Source organism: Canis aureus, chromosome 17 (genome assembly GCF_053574225.1).
Source record: "Canis aureus isolate CA01 chromosome 17, VMU_Caureus_v.1.0, whole genome shotgun sequence".
In the NCBI taxonomy this organism is placed as follows: domain Eukaryota; kingdom Metazoa; phylum Chordata; class Mammalia; order Carnivora; family Canidae; genus Canis; species Canis aureus.
In genome coordinates, this window is record NC_135627.1 from 23,007,303 (window position 1) to 23,030,188 (window position 22,886).

Here is a 22,886-nt window from a genome sequence, read left to right on the forward strand (position 1 = left end):
TGTAGACGTTGACAGTCCCACACCAGTGGAGAAGAAGGTATCATAAACATTGCTGGTTGCTATAAGAGAAATAAATGGAGATCTCTGGTCATGTCCTATTGACATTTAAATATCAGCAGTGTGGAATTCCTGCTCTCTTCTTGGTGAATAGAACTAATCACATGAGCTGGTCAAAGAGCTAGCAAATCTATGTGAGAAATAATAATGACTACCACAGAGGACAACATGAAGATATATTTTAAAAGTAGGCAAAGACACAAAACATATTACTTATGTATACTCCAAAAGAGTAAAAAAATATAGAAACACAGAAAATTAAAACAAAAACGAAGAGAAATGGAATAAATGAAAGTTTAAAACTAAGATACCAAATTTCATAAGAAATACTAAAAATGCATTAATAATGTATCAGTGAAATTAGCACAACTATGAAGAACTGAACTTTTTTAAACAGAAATACTCTTAAATTACCTATCGGAATTTGCATTTTTAGGTAATTTAAAAATACAAGAATAAAAAGTAAAAAGACATATCTGGGAATAAAAATTATGAATAATGTGTATTGTTAGCATCTCTTGTGTATATGTGTGAATAGCTGTGAAAAGAAAAATATCTTCATATTTATTATATATTAGTAGATATAAACAACCAAGGCAAGGTCACATAAGATGTAAACAAATATTGCAGCACACATAATGAAATTTTAAGTATTTCAACCAACCACAGATATAAACTCTGGAATATGGTTAGGATATTGCTAATTGATCTTCACCCTCTGAAGGATTATATGAGAAGACATAGAAAATATTCTTGGCAATGTGAATTTATGACACTAGTTTAGAGCAAGTCAAGTAGGGAGATAAATAGCATACAGGAAAATGGCATAAATGAATATAAAAATAGGATTGTCCCCTCTACTCTATTCTCCATCAAGCAATCTGAAAAGAGCCAGATTTTGTCAACTCAAATCCCATGATTTACTTTATATGGAATTCAGATTCAAATCCAGAGACATGACAGCCTGTGTGAATTCTCTCTTCCCCTCACCTCTCATCTCTCTCCTGCTTTCTTACCTCCACAACCTACTATGCTTTGCTGTTCTTGGAATATTCCCTCAACTCAAGAGACTTCAAGTGTGTTCTTCCTTCTGCCTTCCTGCTCTGTCCTCAAATATCTACTGCTTTATTATGACACTTTTTTTTTTTTTTACTTTTCACTTATTGTCAGCATATCAAGAAAAACATCTCCCACTCCCTTTGTACAAAATAGCAGTTTCTTATTACAATTCTCTTACCCTGAATTAGTTTTCTGTATAATACTAATCAACTTTTAACATCACACACATTTATTGCTTATTTATTTTCTCCCTTCATTTGAATGTCAACTCCATTAATCCAAAGGATTTTTTTGACAAATTCTATCTGATATAGCATATCGTATCTCTCACATTTTGAGACATGTTCTGATTATCGCTTACCTAATATCTATTACCTGTCTCTGCCTTATTAATAACATCTGTAGTTCATGTATATTTAAAAATTTCCCAGATGGAATACTGCATTGCATAAATTCATTGAGGCTAGAGTTTCTGCAAATTATATGTAGAAAATTTTTGTGCTGATTCCAATAAAACTCTTGCAATGTTAGCAGGCTTACTGGTGTATATTGTTTGCCCTTTAATCTCATTACTTTTGCTTGGAACATGGGTCTGATGCTTGCCGAGTTGCAGCTATCTTGTGAAGACAAGGCCATTAGCTATACAAAAGATGGCTGAGAAGAAAGTTTGAAAGGTTCTGGGTCTCTAATATAATCAAAAAAGTCATTAATTGCTTCAGATTTCACTAGAATTTCTTCTTTTGTGAGAAACTACTTTTTTAAAGATCTATTATTTTTGACACTTAGTTTTGGTTTCTTTTTTTTTTTTTTTTTTTTTTTTTTTTTTTTTTAAATTTTTATTTATTTATGATAGTTACAGAGAGAGAGACAGAGGCAGAGACACAGGCAGAGGGAGAAGCAGGCTCCATGCACCGGGAGCCCGATGTGGGATTCGATCCCGGGTCTCCAGGATCGCGCCCTGGGCCAAAGGCAGGCGCCAAACCGCTGCGCCACCCAGGGATCCCTAGTTTTGGTTTCTAAAAACAAACATAACTTCTATCTCATAACCCTCTTCATTCAATTCATCTTTTAAAGATAATTGAAAAAGCTAAGAAAATTTCATTTCTGTCAATTATGATTGTATTTCATCTTCAATGCTTACCTGGATATAAGAATAATTAATTACTATTTCTCCTTATAATGTTCTAAGATTATGAAAGTACATAGGTTTCAATACAAAATCTGCCAAAAACTAAAATTTCAACATGAAGTTCATCCAAATACTTATTCTAACATGCCTCTGTGCTGTTTTCTATGAAAAATATCAATCTTACACCCAAAAAAAACTCATGAAAACTCATTTAACATTATTTTCATTAATATTAAAAATATCTTAAAACAGCAAAGTATGTATGTTGTGAGTAATGTCATATTTCAAAGGCACAGTATGAAGATCTTAAGTGTTTTGTGTAGTACCTAAAAGTTGGCATGCACTTAAATCAATTTACTTTCCAAAGGCACAAGTTTTATCACTCATAAAGATTAATGCTAAGCCCTGATTAAAATGAGGTACACAGCCCTAGAAGCTTACAGAAGTTGACACACAACTCAGAGACAAGTCAATACTAATCAAAAGATTTAGGAGCATCATATAATGCTAGTGCCAAGAGAAACCTAGTTAACACAGATCAGATATAATTTCCTATTATGATTGTGTTTTACAGATTACAGTCAAAAGGCTGCAATCAATGGTGTTGTAATTGAAGTTATATATATATATATATAAAATTATATGTATATAATTTAGGTTAATATATACATTTTTATTTTTATTTATAAAATAATATATTTTATATTTATTATATATTATATATTTATATATTATAATATTATATATTATATATATATATTTATTATATATTAATATATAAAATATATATATTTTATATATTATTTTATAGGGGAAAAAGAAGAAAAGAAAGAATAAAAGTCTTTAATGTAATTGCCTTATTTTCAGTAATGTATGAATTATATGAATAAAATTGAAATACGATTTTGGGTAATGTAATTTATATACCATTTCATTTTATATTTTAAATTACAATTCACAGTCCCTGGAAGCAAATAGTCTGCAATGTGCATAGACATATTTGTGACCAGTGGGTTTCCTCAAAAATGCTTTGTTCTATACAAATGAATAAATTGTGCTTATTAGCTTTATTTATAGCCATCAAAATTATAGAACAGAAAATATTTCTTTAGAACAGAAACTTAACATCTAAAACAAATGGGAGATTAGAAAGGTGTTTTTCTCTTGTTCTAGTGCTGGTATTAAATCAGACTGAGTCTCCTCACCTTAGCATTTTCTATCCTTTATGGTTTCTGTTCCTACAATCACCAGACAAGATAGCATATAGTACATAGTTGGCATATAGTAGGCATTCCAATATATACCCCATTATTGAATTAATATAAGAAGAGATAAAAGACTACAAATAAATTGGGAAGGACGCTTGAATTGGACATGGCATCTTACTATAATCTCTCTCTCTCTCTCTTTTTTTTTTTTTTAAGATTATATTTATTCATTCATCAGAGAGAGAGGCAGAGACACAAGCAGAGGGAGAAACAGGCTCCATGCCAGGAGCCCGACATGGAACTCGATCCCAGATTTCCAGGATCACCTCCTGGGCTGAAGGCGGCGCTAAACCGCTGAGCCACCAGGGCTGCTCAATATCTCTCTTTTGAGAGGAAGAGTGAAATTGAGGAAGAGATTATGGACCCCAGGCAGTATCCTTTGTATCAGGAACTCATTTATCCCCAATAGAGTCTCTGACTTTGGCATAGTAGAACTTTCAGGGTTGAGAATTCACTCTATTTTAGAACTCTGCTACACTTTAAAATAAACGTTGGACCTGATCCTCTCTGCCCTCTGATTGTATGAGGTGAGAGTCTAGGAAGCTCTCTGACTTCCATACTTCACTTTCAATTGATGAATGTATCCCACTGTTTTTCTCTGGTATGTAAATTTTTCCCAGCAGCAATAGTACAATATCCTTACCACTATTACTTTTATAAAAACCTTCCCAAGTGCATAAAACATTGTACCTGTCAGTACATACCCTTCCTCTGACATCTCAATAAAATATTATGCCATTACAACATGCCTAAGACTTTTCATGTTTCCTCTCCTATAGATGCTACCCAGCCAATGGATGACTCAGTTCCAAAATCCTTTTCTTGGGACGCTTGGGTGGCTCAGTGGTTAAGCACATCTGCCTTTTCAGCTCAGGGCTCAGGTCCTGATCCTGGAGTCCTAGGATCAAGTCCCAGGATGGAGCCCCACCTTGGGCTCCCTGCATGGAGCCTGCTTCTCCCTCTCCCTATGTCTCTGCCTCTCTCTCTCTCTGTGTGTCTCTCCTGAATAAATAAATAAAATATGTTAAAAAACCAACAAAATCCTTTTCTTTAGAGTGCTTTTTCAGATTACTCTGACACTAACTGCCTTGGGTCAGAGTTTCTGTACAGAAGATTCAGATGAAGATTTGCATCCAGATAGCTTATTGAGTCAACCATCAATATCAAGAAATTATTGGCAAAGGTGGAAGAACTGAACGGAGTAAGAACACTACAGTGCGGTCGCAACAGAGATGCCAGCCAACCTACCAGTAAACTCTGAATAACCTTCAGGATTGTCAGCATTAAGGAAACCACACTGGGCCTTTATTCCTCCATATTGACCAGCCACTGGATTCCAGCAGCCCTGGAGAATGATGACATCAGATGAGTCAGCTCCCCATCTCTTTGACTCTCAGACTAGCAAAAAGTCAACATTCACCACAACTCCAGAATCTGGGAGGATGAGTGTCTCACTCCTGGAAAGTGCAGAAGGCCATGCAGCACATCAGTCTATTTAGTAGACTGGTCCCAGTAGAGAAAGATTTTCCCCTGTTCTCTGTGTGTTTTGTGTATCTATTGTTATGCTTTTTATATTATATATGTTACATTATTATTATTATTGTTATATATTGTTATATTATATATTGCTATATTATTATATTGTATAATGTGGACTATATGATGCATAACTAGGAGAATAATTATATTTTGTAATTGTGTATGTACTTGCAGTAAGCAATGATCTGGTAATACCTCCTGTTTCTTTTAAAAACTCAAAGGAAGGGCATTCCAGGTGGCTTAGTGCTTTAGTGCCACCTTCAGTCCAGGGCTTGATCCTGGAGACATGGGATTGAGTCCCACGTCAGGCTCCCTGCATGAAGCCTGCTTCTCCCTCTGCTTGTGTATCTGCCTCTTAGTCTGTCTCTCATGAATAAATAAATAAAATCTATAAAAAAATTAAAAAAATAAAAACTCAAAGAAAAATTTTGGTGCATATTTCTACATCTTAAAGATTTTTATTTCTCATGTCTTCCTTGTATTGTAATGGAGAAAATGCATTTGGAAAATCAGTATTCTTATTCCAAATATAAAGAACCATATTTATTTTCTCAAATAAGGAGACCACATCTGGAAAAGCAAGTATAATTGAAAGAAACACCCAATAAAATTTATAGCATCACATTTTATTATCTTTCTCCAACATGACAAATTCTATTATAATGTGCTAGGGATGAGCAATATCCTTGATGTCTTTGGCAGTGATGATAATCTCTGTAATTTCCCTTGAAATGCAGTATTATGCAGGATAATATAACATGCTTCTTCAAGGATATTATAATATTTTTAATTTATCCTTGTTCCTTCTGCTACTACTTTTACTATAACTACTGGTGCTATCATTGCAATTTCTGCTACTACTACTAGGAATACTACTAGTATTACCACTACCAGCTCTATGTCTGCAATCAGGTGAAAGAATAAAATTTCTTACTCAGTAAAAGATGTGTATTTTTATTTTTTATTTTTATAAAGATTTTATTTATTTATTAGAGAGAGTGAGCATGAGTAGGGAGGAAAGGCAGAGAGAGAGGGAAAAGCAGACTCCCTGCTGAGCAGGGAGCTGACCCCAGGATCCTGAGATCATGACCTGACCCAGAGGCAGACACTTAACCAACTGAGCCACCCAGGCTCCCCTAGACTGAGTATTTTTAACATGATGATTCAACATGACTTATTTTTACAAGTTTTGGTGGGGTGGGAGTTGTTTTAATGTGTTTGCTGGCTATTATATTTTACATAAATCAAGTAAGTAGGTATAGATAACAACCTATTAAAAATATGATTGACCTATTTTGTTGCTTCTTTTTTTAATATTTTGTTGCTTCTTTTTTTTAAGATTTTATTATTTATTCATTCATGAGAGACACATACAGAGAGAGAGAGAGGCAGAGGGAGAAGCAGGCTCCATGCAGGGAGCCCTACATGGGACTCTATCCCGGGTCTCCAGGATCATGCCCTGGGCTGAAGGCGGCGCTAAACTGCTGAGCCACTCGGGCTGCCCTATTTTGTTGCTTCTTGATGTCTGATTAAATGTATTAAATGTCTGTATTAAATATATATATATATATATATATATCATGTGAAATTATATACATATAATTTATATATAAATTTATATATAATGTATATATATCATGTGAGAAGAATTTATATATAATATATAAATATATATTATATGTATTATATATACAATATTTATTCACTGGAATATGGTTATCCAAATTTATCTTAATCGTCACTACAACTAAATTTCCAAATTTTATTATAGCCCTTCATGCTAACATTCCAAGCCTGCTGATGCTAAGTCACTTTTTAAATATTCTGATTTTCTTCAACATCATGAAGAAGGACAAAAATAGTTGTCCAAAATCTGAGAGAGACACAGTGAGAGTATTCATGGGCTACATGCTTATAATAGAGCCAATCTAAATATTTATTATCTTACGATTTTTGAATGCTTCTTTAATATTATGCCAGAGACTTTTTCTATTCCAAATCTTCTTTTTTTTCTTTTTTTCCAGAACCCACCATATAAATCCAAAACCAACCAAAACCATTTTAAAGGGAGTAAATCCTCTAATTTAGAACTCTGTATATACATCTCCTAATGAGCAAGTTCATATCAATAATTTTATTCTTGGGGCATCCCGGGTGGCTCAGCAGTTTAGCACCATCTTCAGCCCAGGGCCTGGTCCTGGAGTTGCAGGATTGAGTCCCACGTCGGGCTCCCTGTATGAAGCTTGCTTCTCCCTCTGCCTGTGTCTCTGCCTCTCTCTGTGTGTGTCTCTCATGAATAAATAAATACAATCTTTTAAAAAAATAATAATTTGATTCTCTTTTGCAGAGCAGAGGCATACGTTTGCAAGATTTCTTATAAAATTCTAAATGTGTACCCGTTCTATAAGTAAAATCCTTTTCTTTGCTATTGTAATTTTTTTAACTTCCAAATCCCTACAGACTGCACAACATTTATTCTGGTTTCTGGGTAAATTTTTAAGGAATTATTAGTAGGAAAAGGACTTTGAGCTTCATTTACTTTCCTTGCAAGAGAAAAAGGTTTTGTCGGACAAGGTTTCCACAGTGGAGACATTTCTCCAAGCTTTTCATATCCATCATGACAGCAGTCCTCTAATGTTTCTTATCCCATTTTTTATCCATCAGTGCCTTCAAGTTCATACACAGTGGCACAGCCAATTGTAAATTCAACTGACATTATAATGCAGCAACCTACAGAATCAACCATCCAGTTTGCCAAAAAAATGATCTCATTTTTAGAGTTACAATGAATAATAGGATCTTTCAGTGTGAATAGGGAAAAACACTGGTTTACATTCTGGGTTTGTGGTGAACATCTTGATTTCAGGAGCTCAGCTGAGCTAGAGAGACAGAGCTGATATCCCAGGTGCAGGAGTACATGATTTAAGCAACTAGACACACACACAAAAAAAATGAGAGTTAAGCCTTTAAGCACTTACTGCAATGGTAATAATCAAGGTTCGAAAGCTGGAGAAAATGGACTATCTCTGTTCCATTTTTGTCCATGGAACAATGCACTGGTTGACTGATCAGTGTAGATAGCAGAGGTGGTGATTGTCTCATTGTTCAGAGAGCCCTGAACCAAAGTGCCAGGAGTTTAATGGACTCTGGAGTGGGTAGAAAATCTAGAAATGGAAAGGCACTGAAAATTGAGTCAGAGAAGGGGAAAGGTGTCTTCACGTTTTTCTCCCAACTCCTTCATAAGGAAGCCTCGAGAGGGGCTTGAAGAAGACTTCTACCTAAGACCCCAGATAAAGAGGCCTAGAAATTAAAGTTCCTGAGCTAAGAATGCAAAAATACAAAGAGCATGCTAGCCAGGAGACTTAAGACTGCAATTCCCCTCAGAGATTGCAGTGCAATGGTTGTGCATCAAGTCTGGTGTGGGTTGGGCAACATTCCCCCCATAAGGCCTGCCAGGGAAAACATCTGTAATTGTCTATGGTCAGATGTGAAAAACCACACAGATTTTCAACTTAGAACCAGACCCTCCACTTGATATTTGAGTACATGGATTTCTACTGTGCTTTCATTAATGTCCAATCACCTTTAAAACTGTGGCTCCAATATCTGTATTAACTTTTAAGTCACCCGATGGCAGAAATTATTTGGCTCACAGCATCTCCTTCAAAAAACTCATGATCCTACATGACCACAGCCATAGTTTGAGCACCTGTTTCTGAACTTCCTAAAATAAGCTGTACTTTTACCACTTTGAAATATGAATCAGATGCTCATTGCCATTCACTGAAATGCAGATAGCTCAGTATTTAATTCCAAACACATCATATATTCCAGAAGGAATAATACCTGAAGGTATTATTTCTGGAAACCTATTTCAGTAATTTATTGAGTTTTCTGTTTGCCAGCTAGAGAAACCAACAATGACTAACAGAAAGAAAATAAAATATTTTATAGAATTAAACCGCTTACCCACAAGAGCTTTGTAAGTTTTGAAGGGATGGCAGTCTTTGGATTTCAGCAATCAGATAAACTCTGATTTATCTTCCTAAGAGGTTGAAGGGATGACTTACCACACTTCTGCTCTAGTTTCTAGCAGAAATAATTAAATTGGTCTGGAATGTGTCATATACATGTATGAAGTGAAGGTGTGAATCTGTGCATTCAGGGAAGAAAATCTCCCACCATAAAGTTCTATTATCAAAGATTTAAAAATAAATACACATAGTCAAGCAAATAATGACTTTTAGAATTCTCATATCTGAATTATAAGCTGTGATCTCTCTTCTGAGATCAAGACATTTATCACATTAATATTGGATATTTATATTTGTCTGCCTCACATGTCCCCAAATGAATTCTAACTTCTCACTGCTGCCTCTCTCACCCGTTTTTGACATTGTCTCCTGCAACTCCCAATCTATTTAATATCAATCATGTCACACAGTCAAAAGAAGAAACATGAATAACTTATAATCTCCCTTCCATTGTACTGACAATGTTTAGTCTTCACATTGTGCTGATTGTTCTTTAAATTATTCTTAGCATATAATATTTTGCCCCCCCCAAATACATTGCTCATTATCTAATTATTGGATGCTTACAATATCATTATGGTGATATTCTTATGACATATTTTCCCTGATGACATAAAGATTATCTATGGAGTGAAAAACTGAATATCTTATTTCCCAGTGTTTGCTCTAAAATACAAAACCTTTGCTTATCAACTTGCCCTTAATAATATATTGATTTTCTAACAACCAGTCATACTTCTGTCTACATGTTCATTACCAATCACATTAAATGACTTGCCTTTGATAAGTATATTATGTAACCAGAATGAATTTAAATACGTAGTGTGTTCTTTCTGCTAAAATAGAAAGAACAGGTTCATACACTTACTCACATAATTTTAAAATTTTTATGGCATCTCATTTTTCTGTATTTTATTTACCTAGCTTTATTTTTATTTATTTTTCCTTTTTCTTTTTTCATATACTAGATTTAGTTTGATTCAGAACGTTCTATTTTTATTCTTTTAATTGGGGATTAACATTAGGAACCATGCTTATTTTCTCCTGTATGTCCACACATGATTTCACACAAACACCCAACAATTCATCTATATAAGAATTTTAGTTATTAGATGTATGTATGTACATGAATTTGCTTATGTGTATGTGTGTCAGTGTGTGGTATATACCTTATATAATTGTCTGATCTTAAACTTTTTTTAGAATATAAACATTACTAAGTACTTTTATAGTCATTCCCTATACAGCATACAACTTCTTCCCTGATTTATCTTTTTTTCTGGAGTAAGTTCTTCATAAGTATTTGTGAAAAGAGGTCGTTATGTTATTAATCTCCCCAAACCATGTATGCCTCCTATTAATTGTATTCCACACACTTACTTAAATGTTAACTAAGAAATATTCAAATACCCGATCACAGTAATTTTATGTTGATATCTAAATAAGCATTTGAGACTCAATGTCTCTCATAGGTTAACTCCATTTCTTTTGCATTTTCCATATTAGTAAATGAAAATACATCTCAGTGAGGTTTAAAAAAGATTGGAGTTCACCTTAACAATTTTGTTTCCCTTGCATAGTCTATTATCAATAATTCTTCCTAATTCTGCCTGCAGTTATGGTGATTTTTAGCAAAATAACTGTATCACACTGCTCTGAATGGCCATAAGACTTTCCTAGAATTTTATAGAAGCATTGATTTTCATGCTTCCAATTTCTTCCAGCAACCATACTTCACTATAAGTGAAATCAGTAATTGTAATTCAAACCATACATAGCATCACATAAAACTTCTCCACCGTTGATCACAGATTTACCTGGGGCCATGGCTGTTAAGGTCTCCCATGGACAGGACCTCAGTGTATGTGTCCTTCCTCACTTCTTATCATTTTCTTCTTGCTCCCAGTGTTCCAGTCTTTCTGCTATCCTTCCAGGAATTGGAATAATTCTAATTTTGTGGTAATACCTATTCTCATTTTTTTCAAAATACATTTCCAATGACTGACAGTTATTCAAGTCCCTATCTTATGCACCTCCATCCACCTGAAATGGCCAAAATGCCAGTCACCTTCTCCTTAGCTGAAATATGGCCCATTTACGTATCTACTTATCTACAGGTTAACTTGCCCAGTTATCTCTAAGGACTAAAACATGCTAAATTAAATAGATGGATAGACAGATTAGAGATAGATGACAGAAAGATAAGCATATAATCTACTTAAAGTTAGACATGAACACTGTTCATTGTCATTCTAAGTATTATTAGCAAATATGTAATGTCATTTAAAATGCAGAAATAAAGAGCCACTTGTAGTTCTGAGTATACTTTAAATATTCCTATCTGTTTTACAGGTTATTACATGAAACTTGTGAATCTATCTGCCGTATTATCAGTGTACAGCTAACATAGTCTTGATTTAAATATCAAATATATGATCCTGAAACCTTATACACACAGAAAAATATTGTGAAAATTAAATTGAACTCATGAAAATTAAAATGTCAACTTTTGAAAAATTATTTTACAGGGATTGGGCAGGTATTTAATTTCTGGTAATTAATTTCAACCTAAAGAAATGACACACCTTTCAATTAGTATTAATATTATTTTAAATCCAAGTAGAAGATGTGGTCATGCTATATCTGATTATTTAAAGTCTTCACGTAAGAAGAAATATAGAGTTTAACATCTGAACTAGCTGTGTATATATTATGTAGGAAGAAATTGATATTTTACTTTTCCTTGTAAGTCAGAAGCTTTATGGAATATTCAATAATTAAATCATGCTTGTTGCTTCTACAAAATGAAGTTATACATCAGTATCAACATAACACAGTCGCTTTTGAGATTCAAAAACTTGAAGAGGTTTGAGAGGGAATCAGAAGAGTTCCTTTGGAGTCAATGGTAGACTGAGTAGATCAATACTGCTATACTGCTATATTTGCTCATTGAGAAATTACAGTGCTTATATTTGTTGTTTGTTTTTAATTACCAAAAAAGATTTATTTATTTTTTTATTATTTTTTTAATAAATTTTTATTTATTTATGATAGTCACACAGAGAGAGAGAGAGAGGCAGAGACACAGGCAGAGGGAGAGGCAGGCTCCATGCACCGGGAGCCCGACGTGGGATTCGATCCCGGGTCTTCAGGATCGCGCCCTGGGCCAAAGGCAGGCGCCAAACCACTGCACCACCCAGGGATCCCCCAAAAAAGATTTAAAATTAACCCACTTAGGGTATTTAAAAGTTTTATTTTAGTGAAGGAATATTAAATTGAGAGCAAATAATTGCCTTTAATGGTTTGGTTTTGTACTTTGGTAAAAACTGCATAAATAACATGAAGCAGGGTAATATGACTTTCAATAAATTAGGTTGGGTAATTTGAAAAATTTATAAATGTTCAATAAAAGAAGCATTATGCAAATTCTAACATTTATCTCTCATCCTTTTTTTAATGTAGGGAGGGCCATATTAATAACCTAACTGAGTTTCTTTTTGAGACTTAATAGGTGAAGTAAATCTTTCTTTTCAAATTAATTTATCTGTGACAGTTAAGAGAAGCAGAGTGTTCATAGGATTGGGAATAAAACTTAACAGAGTTTAATCAGAATTTTTGTCTAACTAGCTTTATACCTTCTGACATACTATTTAAATACATTCTGAGCCACAGTTTTCACTTGAATAATAATTATTATAAGAACATGTAGCTTATGTAAACACTTAAAAACAATTAATCAGTTAAATGTAGAAGCTCACATTTAAATAGTTATAGAACAGACGCTTTAAGGCAGCTTCATTCACTTTCTCCCTTGGTCACTGCAAACAGTTTCCCTCAACGCAAAGATATACATGTTTTTGTGTAGGCACACATGTAAATTTTTTAAAGTCTAATTTATATTCTGAATTATTCTATATTTGCAAGTGAATAAATGTAATATTTATGGGTAAAAATATTGCCTAATATGACACATTCAGTTTCTCTCATTTCATATTCTGCCGCTTTCAATTGAGGCATTGAATATGACTATTGTGTGTTTAACTGTTCAAAAGTGGTTATTTATTCTTTGATTGTAAAGCTGTATTGAAATATGTCAGACTCTATACAATGGATCCATTTAAAGTATACAGGACAATGGATTTTAGCATATTCACAGTTATGAAACCAATAATGTACTCAATGTTAGAATATTTCAATCTCCCCAAACAGAAACACTGTATTCATTAACAACCCATACCAAAGTCCTCCATGCAACCAGTGCTAAGCAATGAGAATTCTTTCTGTCTCCATAGATTTGCCTATCTTGAACATTACATGCAATTGGAATTATACAAAATGCAGCCTTTTTTGAATGATATTTTCATTCAGAATATTTTCAAGGTTCATTCATGTTGTGGTATATATCTGCATTTGATTTATTTTCATTGCTAATATCCCATCTTATGCCAATGCCACATTTGATTTATACATCCATCAAATGATAAGCATTTGAATTGTGTCCACATTTTGGCTGCAAAGAATAATGCTGCTTTGAGCATTCATAAACAAGTTTTTGTGTGAATATGGTTTTCTTGGGTAAATACCTAGGAATGAAACTGTTGAGTTATATGGTAATTCTACCTTTAATATTTGGAGGAATAACTAGACTATTTAACAAAGCTGTTGCATCAATTTCTGTTTCTACCAGTAGTATATAAGGATTCCAATTTCTCCACATTCTTACCAATACTTGTTATATAATTTATTATCATTATTACGATCACCATTCTAGTGGATGTGAAGTACTTTCCTGTTGTAATTTTGATTTGAATTTTACTGATGGCTAATGATTCTGAGTACCCTTTTATGTAATTTTTGTACATTTATGTATCTTCTTTGGAAATCTGCCTATTCACATAATTTTCATATTTTAATAGTTTTTTGTCTTTTTTATTTTTGAATTAGTTTTCTTTCTATATTCTGAATAAAAGTACTTGTAAAATGTGTGAATTGCATCCTTTCACCTGGCCTGTTTTTTCCGTTTCTCAAAAAAGGAGAAAATTATAGAGAAAAATAGTAATCATATATTATATACCATCAAGTAATTATATATGCATATATATATATATAGAGAGAGAGAGAGAGAGAGGGAATATAAAAATATATCAATTTATATAAATGTAAACAGGTGCAAAGTAATGTGTTTGCAATGTGTTTGGGGAGTTTAAAATTAATAATTATTGATTACAATCAATAACATTGTTAAGCAGACCTACTAGAAAGAGGTGAATTATTAATGATGTCTAAATTAGTTTTATTTCTCTGTATTACCCCATACCTTAGATATTTCGGAGTCAAAGAAAATACAAACTATAATCACAACGGCTTCTCATATTTGTTGGATATCATTTATAGAAAATATCCTAATAAATGCAGGTAAATGATTCCATTTAATATGGATCCCACAGATAAGTGTCGTTATCACATTTACTACAGAGGTAGGAAAAATGAGAGAAACTAATCTAGGCCTCTCTTCCTTGAAAGCAAAATACAGTGTCCAAGAAGCTGAAAGACAATTCTGAACTATTTGTTACATAATAGATATAATTTGGAATTCAAATTAGAAAAATTGTATAACGTATCCATTAATCTCTATAAAATATATATCATACTTTGAGTATATCAATTTTACCTTGACTATTTAATACCATGATTAAATTCTACAGATATTGTTAATATCTGTAAATAAGTACTGTATTTTTTGGAGGTGCATTTTTTTGTGGATGATAGATTTATAACCAGATTAATTTGTGTACTGAGTTCAAAGGTTTTTGTTGGGGGGGACTGATGTACACAAAAATATGTATTCATTAAATTCATAATGTGATGTAAGATTCTCTGCATTCAGGCTATATTTTCTTTAAAATATTTAAGCCATAAGGATGTAAGCTAATATATAAGCTATTAGTGTGATATTGTTATAGTTTTGATTAAAGTATTTCTTTAAGAGGCAGAATGAGGTGTTTATTTCAATCTATTTTCGATTTTAGATTTAAAAAAAATGAGCAAGGGATTAAAAGATCACTATTTCAATCTCAGTGCCTTAAAAAATTCAAAGGAGATTTAGTCAGTTGAGTGATTTTCTTAACATCCAATTTATTTTGGCAGGCTCCCCTTTCTGTAAATATTCCAAGCAGCCTAATTTTTACAGTATTTATATATTGTCAGCCTTATTAGCTCATAGAGTTAAAATGCTAAGGAAATGTTATTATGGACATGGGTATTCCAGATTCTTAAGCTGTTCTTATGGTATTTGAAACTTATTATTGAAATAAAAATAATAGGGCTTGCATTAGCTGAAATTTTTTTCCTCAAGAATTTCAACTTACTAATAACCATTCTGATGAATTATGTCTTCTTGTATGCTATCTCACAGTTTTTCATGTAAAACTATCAGTTATTTTTAGTAATACACAGCTGTTAATAAACAACTGATTTCATCTAATGAAGTATTACACATCTTATAAAAAATCAGAATATCTTATATTCTAATTAATGAAATTAAGTAATTTCATGTTTATGTTTTAGAAAACTAGTATTTCTTCTACATGGCTTTATTACATTCAATCAAGACATATTTCACAATAGTCAATATATTTAATTAATATTACATTCTTATGTTTATATCTTTTGATATAAATATGATATGAATAGAATTTGAAAATTATCATTCTTAAATAAAAAACTATAATATAAATAAATAATTCAATTTCAATTAAATTGAAACAATTTTAAACTTTATATATATTTTGTACTTAGTTACATCTAGATGAGAGCTGAAAGTTTATTGTCTAACTATATGTTAAGCAAATAATAAATATCAGAAATCTATAAGTATTTTAAATAACTGAAGCAAGTGCATTCTATCTCTTTGACACAATAAGAAAATCCAAGATATAGTAGACATAACAAATTAAAACAGAATTACATAAAAATGTAATAATATAAGACATGATGGCTCAGTAAAATCTATATTTAAGGTTTTTTTTATGAACTAACCATATGATCATAGTATATTCTAACTTTTTTAAAATTTAAGTTTTAATTTTATTTTTTTATTTTATTTTAAAGATTTCATTCATTTATTCATGAGAGAGACAGAGAGAGACAGAGAGAGGTAGAAAGAGGCAGAGACACAGGTAGAGAGAGAAGCAGGCTCCATGCAGGGAGCCCGTCATGTGACTTGATCCTGGGTCTCCAGGATCATGCCTGGGCTAAAGGCGGTGCTAAACTGCTGAGCCATTCATGCAGCCCAAGTTTTTTTTAATTTCAGTTAGCTAATATAAAGTGTGTTATTAATTGTAGGGGTACAATATAGTGATTCAACACTTCCATACATCAGCCTGTGCTCATCACAAGGAAACTCCTTAATCCGCATTCCTTACTGAACCCAACCTCCAGCCCTATCCTCTCCAGTAACCATTAGTGTAAACTGTTCTGTATAATTAAGAGTCTGTTTCTTGATTATTCTCATTTTTCTCTTTGTTCATTTGTTTTGTTTCTTAAATTCCTCAAATGATTGAAATCATATTTTTCTCTGATTGATTTTTCCTTAGCATCTAGCTCCATCCATATCATTGCAAATGACAAGAGTTGATTTTTATGGCTGAGTAATATTCCATTGTTTATATATATACCACCTTTTCTTGATCCATTCCTCAGGTGATGGGCATTTGGGTTGCTTTCATAATTTGGCTATTGTAGATAAAGCTGCTATAAATATCAGGGTACATGTATCACTTTGAGTTAGATTTTGTGTGTGTGTGTGTGTCCTCTGGGTAAAGACTTAGTGCAATTTCTGAATCATAGGGTAGTTCTATTTTTAACTTTTTGAGGAACTTATTTTTAAAATTTGCTAAACATTAAGTTTTATGAAGATTCTACATATTTTTTATTGATTGAGTTTTTATATTTTCCTAGCCAGCTCTGTGTTTAACTCAAAATTTATTGATTCAAATTAAATTTCTATCCTGCAACATTAACATATCTGTTGTGGTATAGTGGTAAACCTATGAGTTTAGGATTTGACAGTAAAAACTTCCGCATTTTATTTAAAGGAATGAAGTAAAAGAAAACAAACATGTTTTTTGTGTTCATGACACCAAGTCACACAATTAACCAACTGTTTAATTGAACTCAGTCACTCAATTTAAAGATATTTTCAGTACTCACTTTTAGCAATTTAATTAAAAACACATGAACTCTGATATTATATATATATCTTTATATATTTAAATTGATCTTTAAATTAAATCTTTATCATTGAACTTAAAAAACAAATGACTATTTATATGTTCTCTGAATATTCATTTCCACCTTGTCTATTTGTTAATTTTGTGTCGGTGTAGCATATGTGTATTCCAGGGCAGAGAAAGAGAGGAAGGCAGAGAGGAAGACAAGCACTGACTCTTAGTTGCTCGACCTGGGAATCCTCATTAAGATAGTCTCCTTTAGCCAAGAAGTTGCCTTTTTTTTTTTTTTTTTTTAACAGGAGTTGGGCTTTTCATAATAAATTTTGTAAGCTGTGAAAGTAAGATTGTACTTTTTAAATAAAGTGTAATTCACAAATTTGGAGACTTGATTGTAAAATAGATATATTAACAAATGTTCAATTTCACTGCTAATCAAGAAATTAACAGTTCCTTGAGGTAAAAATCTAACACCATACAAATTGACTATATTTTTGTAGCCCTATAAATTCCATTTTAGGATACAATTTAGCAATACCATGAAAAAGGAAGAGAGCAAATAAATACAACAAACCTATTTCCAGGCAGTTTACCTTGGAGGAACTGATGAACTTGGATATATGTGTCGGAATATAGATCACAGCACTACATTAATCCTCCCAGAGCAGAAATAACTTAATTTTTCTTTAGTAGGAGAGTATATAGGTAATTTAAAAATACAATGTAGTACTACACAGCTAATGAAGGTACAAATCATAAAGGACTAAGTATGAATAAATTTCATTAATATTTTCAATAGAAGCAATTAGCTTCATGATCTGTAGAGTTTAATATTTATGTAATATTTGAACCACATAAAACAAAATCATATATTCTTATGGCTGTATATTTAAAAAATACAAATGTGATTACTTATATGATGGGTATTGAGGGCATCTGTGATTATGTAAGTGATGAATCACAAAATTCTACTACTGAAACTAATATTACACTATATATCAATTGACTAGATTTTAAAAATTAAAAAGGAAAAAAAATATGGCACAGAAGTGCTCCCAAATGAGACAAAAACAAAAACAAAACAAAACAAAAAAACAGAAATCAAAACAGAGTGAAAGGGGACTGTCACCGAGGCTAGTGATAGATATTATTTGGAGATTTAGATGGTGTCCACTCTTTCCAGGTAATGAATTTTCAAGTAATTGAAGCCCAGGAGGTATAATTAGATATAACAATAATGCAGGTGTAGCTAAAGTCTCTTCAGGAATATGTTGGATATGGAAGCTAGTACTTGGTGCACCGATGTCATGAGAAGTGAGGAAGAGTAGAGCAAAAATTTATCCTGGAGATATCTGTCTATACCTATTCAATGAAAAATTATTGGGGAAATGAGGCCCCTTAATCTGTTTTGTTTTGTTTTTTACAAATCCTCCACATGAGTCTGAAAGTGCTAATGTTTGAAAAATTCTGTTTCTAAAAGTATAGACAACACTAAATCTTGAGAAAGCACTCATAAACAGAGAATGGGTAAATGTAAGAGGGAGGTAATAACTGAAGGACTATTCCCTGAGGTTTGATGTTTAATTCCAAGTAATGATGAGATCCAGTGTGTTCTCAAATTGGATGGACTAGAATGGAAAGTCATTAGTGGAAAGGAGATAAAGGAATCTATCCAGTCTGTTTTGGGGGATATAATCATTGATGGGGAAATAGTGTATGCTAATATCAGAAATTGACACAGTAAAGAAAAGAGTGATCCAGATAATCCTCAATGAATGTGGGAAGTAACGTGTATGAGCAAATGACAAAGCTGAGGAAATAGTCGTTTAATATTGTAGGTGACCTGAACCTTGGGGCAGCAGAGATATTTATCAGAGAGTGGGAGAGTAAAGACTTGGAAGCTGCACTCGGAAGAAAGAAGGACTTTGTATTGAATTATTTAGTATTTGTATTATAAAGTGCTCCAAACTAAGATAGCTTTTGAGGAAAAGCTGATCTCAACAGACTTCTGGTTTCAAATAAGGAAAGGAGTTGGATGGAGCAATAAAAATGTAATTTTAATTAAAAAAAAACAAATTTGGGTAACCCGAATTCCAGTTTCAGGTGGCATAATGTAAAAATAGGAAAAATGAGGAGGTGGCTGGATTAAAAAAGATACGCATGGCGCAATGAAAATCAGTTTATGGAAAATGAAGAAAAATTGAATATGCCTAAACTTATGAATGAAAATCAGAAAAATGTGAATTCTATTTAATCAGCTTGTTTCTAAAGGAAAATGCAAATTACAGCAAATTATTTTTAGCTTAGGAGGTTAAGTGTCAGTATTCAAAAGAACTGATCTGAGTATTTCCTCAGTGAATGCAATCCCTGACAATTACAGAGTGTAGTGACCAGAAGTAATGAGAAAGTGTGCAGGAGACAAAGAAAATATTTCAAAGAGGGTAGGAAAAAAGCAGGCCACAGAGGATTTGACAATGGTTCAACCAAATTTAAACCATGTTTTCCAGGGTATGCATTTTTTTTTTTAATTCATAGGGCCAAAACACATAACTTTCCCAGGGGAATTGGTTTCTCAAAGAAAAATTGTTTCAAGCATACCAAAAATAAGATGATGCAATAAAATATTATATGAATGTTATTAAAGGCAAATAACTATTCTTAAGGTGATTATTCCTTAATCATCTTAAGTGATTATTAAGTTGTAGGTTGTAAAATGACTATATAACTTTCTAATTCTAATAAATTCCAAGATTTTAGGCCCAGAATATCAGTCATCTCCTATCCCTATAACATTCAACATAATAAATATTTACTCCTTAGGTTAGTAGATAAAATCATTAAAACTAATTAGATACTAACTGCATACAGATTTAGAGCTTAAATGTAATCATCATATATTGTATATATGAACATATATATTATATATGACATGTTTTATATATGTAAATATAGATTCTTTTTTGTTTTACAAGTAAAAGTATAGTATGGATCATGTAAATAACCCCAAATTACTCATTTTATTATAAATGATATAACCATCTCTCCTCTTATGCCACACACCTTATTTGTTATACTGCTTTGAACTTCCTTTGTTCTTTGCATTGTGCTTAAATGATTGAAGAATAAAGGAAAAAACAAACAGGGACGCCTGAGTGGCTCAGTGGTTGAGTGTCTGCCTTTGGTTCAGGGTGTAATCCCAGAGTCCAAGGATCGAGTCCCACATCGGGCTCCCTGCATGAAGTCTGCTTCTCCCTCTGCCTGTGTCTCTGTCTCTCTGTGTCTCTCATGGATAAATAAATAAAATATATTTTTTAAAAAGAATAAATGAACAAACAAGTGAATAACTAAGTGAATCTCTGGGACCCTGATTTATACCTTTATTGCTATAATTGTAGTGACTATGGTTTCTCTATCTGTAATTGGGAAATATATTTTGAACTAAGCCTTGAAAATAGGCAATGTGTGGCATGCTACTGCATGAGACATTCCGTCAATTTAACTATAATGTCATGGCTGATGATATAGCTTCCATTTGGCTAAACTGCTTTGTAGTTAATAAACTGTAAATTTCTTACTTCTAAAGTATATGCATAACCTGTCTCTGTCTACATTTAATAGTAAGTGGGAAACAGTTAAATGATGTTTAGGAGGAAAGAACAAGTCACTCACAATTCAATAAATACTGCTCAATTTAAAGTGTTCTTCACATGAATGCCTTCAAAGCCCTGTATAATGAAAAATGTAGAGGTCAATTTTAAACTTGTGTATATTTTCTAACTTAGTGCAAATCAACATTTTGTAAATAAATTTTGACTATCACCTTTTATTTCTGGTAAAGAGCGAATTTCTGAAGATTTTCTCAAAAAAATCTCAGAGACATTGAATTAATAGAATTTATGTAAATAAAATTTGTAAAAACAAAAGTGTTTATATATATATACTTATAAATTTTAGATTAATTGTATAAGAACTGTTCACAGTTATTGCAAATATATCTGTTTAGGGGAAAAAGAAGATATTGTTCACATTGTGAGTTAGTAAGTACTCCTGCCACTTCCAAGCAAACATGAAAGTTATTAGCTCAACTCTTTATGTACTAGTGATATATAAGGAACACAAGAATATCTTGATGAAGGCCTTGTATTTGTGTGACAGAATAAACAGAATAGACAGACATTCTGGAACAGCTGAGTTTTTTTTTTTTATGTTTGTCTTTTATTTATTTTTTTTACATATTTTTTAATTGGAGTTCAATTTGCCAACATATAGCATAACGCCCAGTACTCATCCCATCAACTTCCCCCCTCAGTGCCCGTCAGCTGAGTTTTAGATTCATATATTATACTGCACCCCCCCAAAAAAAGGACTTTTATAAATAAAAGGCTCTGTGAGAAGTAAGTTATGTCATACAGCTCATCTGCATTATTCTTTTTTTTTTTTTAGAGGGTGAACTGATGTCACAATTGGAGAAACTCTCTCCTCCAGAATATGGAGAAAACCTCTTCAACCATTTTATGGATTTAAACTATTGTCTTTCGCTCTGTCAGAGAGAGTTTCCCTTCCCATATCCTTTGACTATCATTCACTGGAATCAGAACCCATTCTATTATTGCATGAAAGATAAGAATATATATCCAGCCCACGTGTATTATACTAAATGCCTATTACTTTTTACCCTAGATGCCAATGCATATCATTTAAAAAAAAATCATTCTGAAGGTGGTTTTTCGATTTCTAAAATGCATGTTTTATAATACTATTCATTACATTATTCTGAGAGAAAGTTTTAATTTAGATTTTTATTTGTCGATATGTAAGTATGATTCAGGCATGTCTAGGTATGTTTGCACATAAGGTTTTGCAAATGAGGAAATATTAATCTATATATTAAGTATAATAAGACTACTTCCTTAAATAGTCACATTTAAATTCATCTATTCCCAGTTTAAACACAAGCCCTTGTATTTACAGAGAATTCTCCTTTTTATTTTTTTGTACTTTTGGGTAGTGTTTCATAATCTCATGGATCAAGAGTACAATATTCTGAAAGAAATTTTGATATTCAAAAACATAATGTATTTATAACAAAGCACTAAAATTATTCACAGGAAAAGACTATGAATGTGAAAATAACAACCAATCCTTCCGGGGCGGGGCTAGATGGCAGAAGAGTCGGGTCCCCAAGTCACCTGTCCCCACCAACTTACCCAGATAACTTTCAAATCATCCTGAAAACCTACAAATTCAGCCTGAGATTTAAAAAGAGAGAGCAGCTGGAATGCTACAGTGAGAAGAGTTTGTGCTTCTATCAAGGTAGGAAGATGGAAAAAATAAATAAATAAATAAAAAAGGATCGAGTGGGGGAGGCCCCCGAGGAGCTGGGCTAAGGTTGGTGCCAGAGCCCCCAGGACAGGAAAGCCCAGTCCCAGAGATGCAGGAACTTTACCAATCTTCCCGGATGGAAAGGCACTGGCAGGGAACTCGAGCAGGATCCCAGGAGGGGCAGTGGAGCCCCCAGGTTTCCGGAGTCACTAACAGAGGAGGTGTGCCCCCGGGGCAGAGCACACCACAC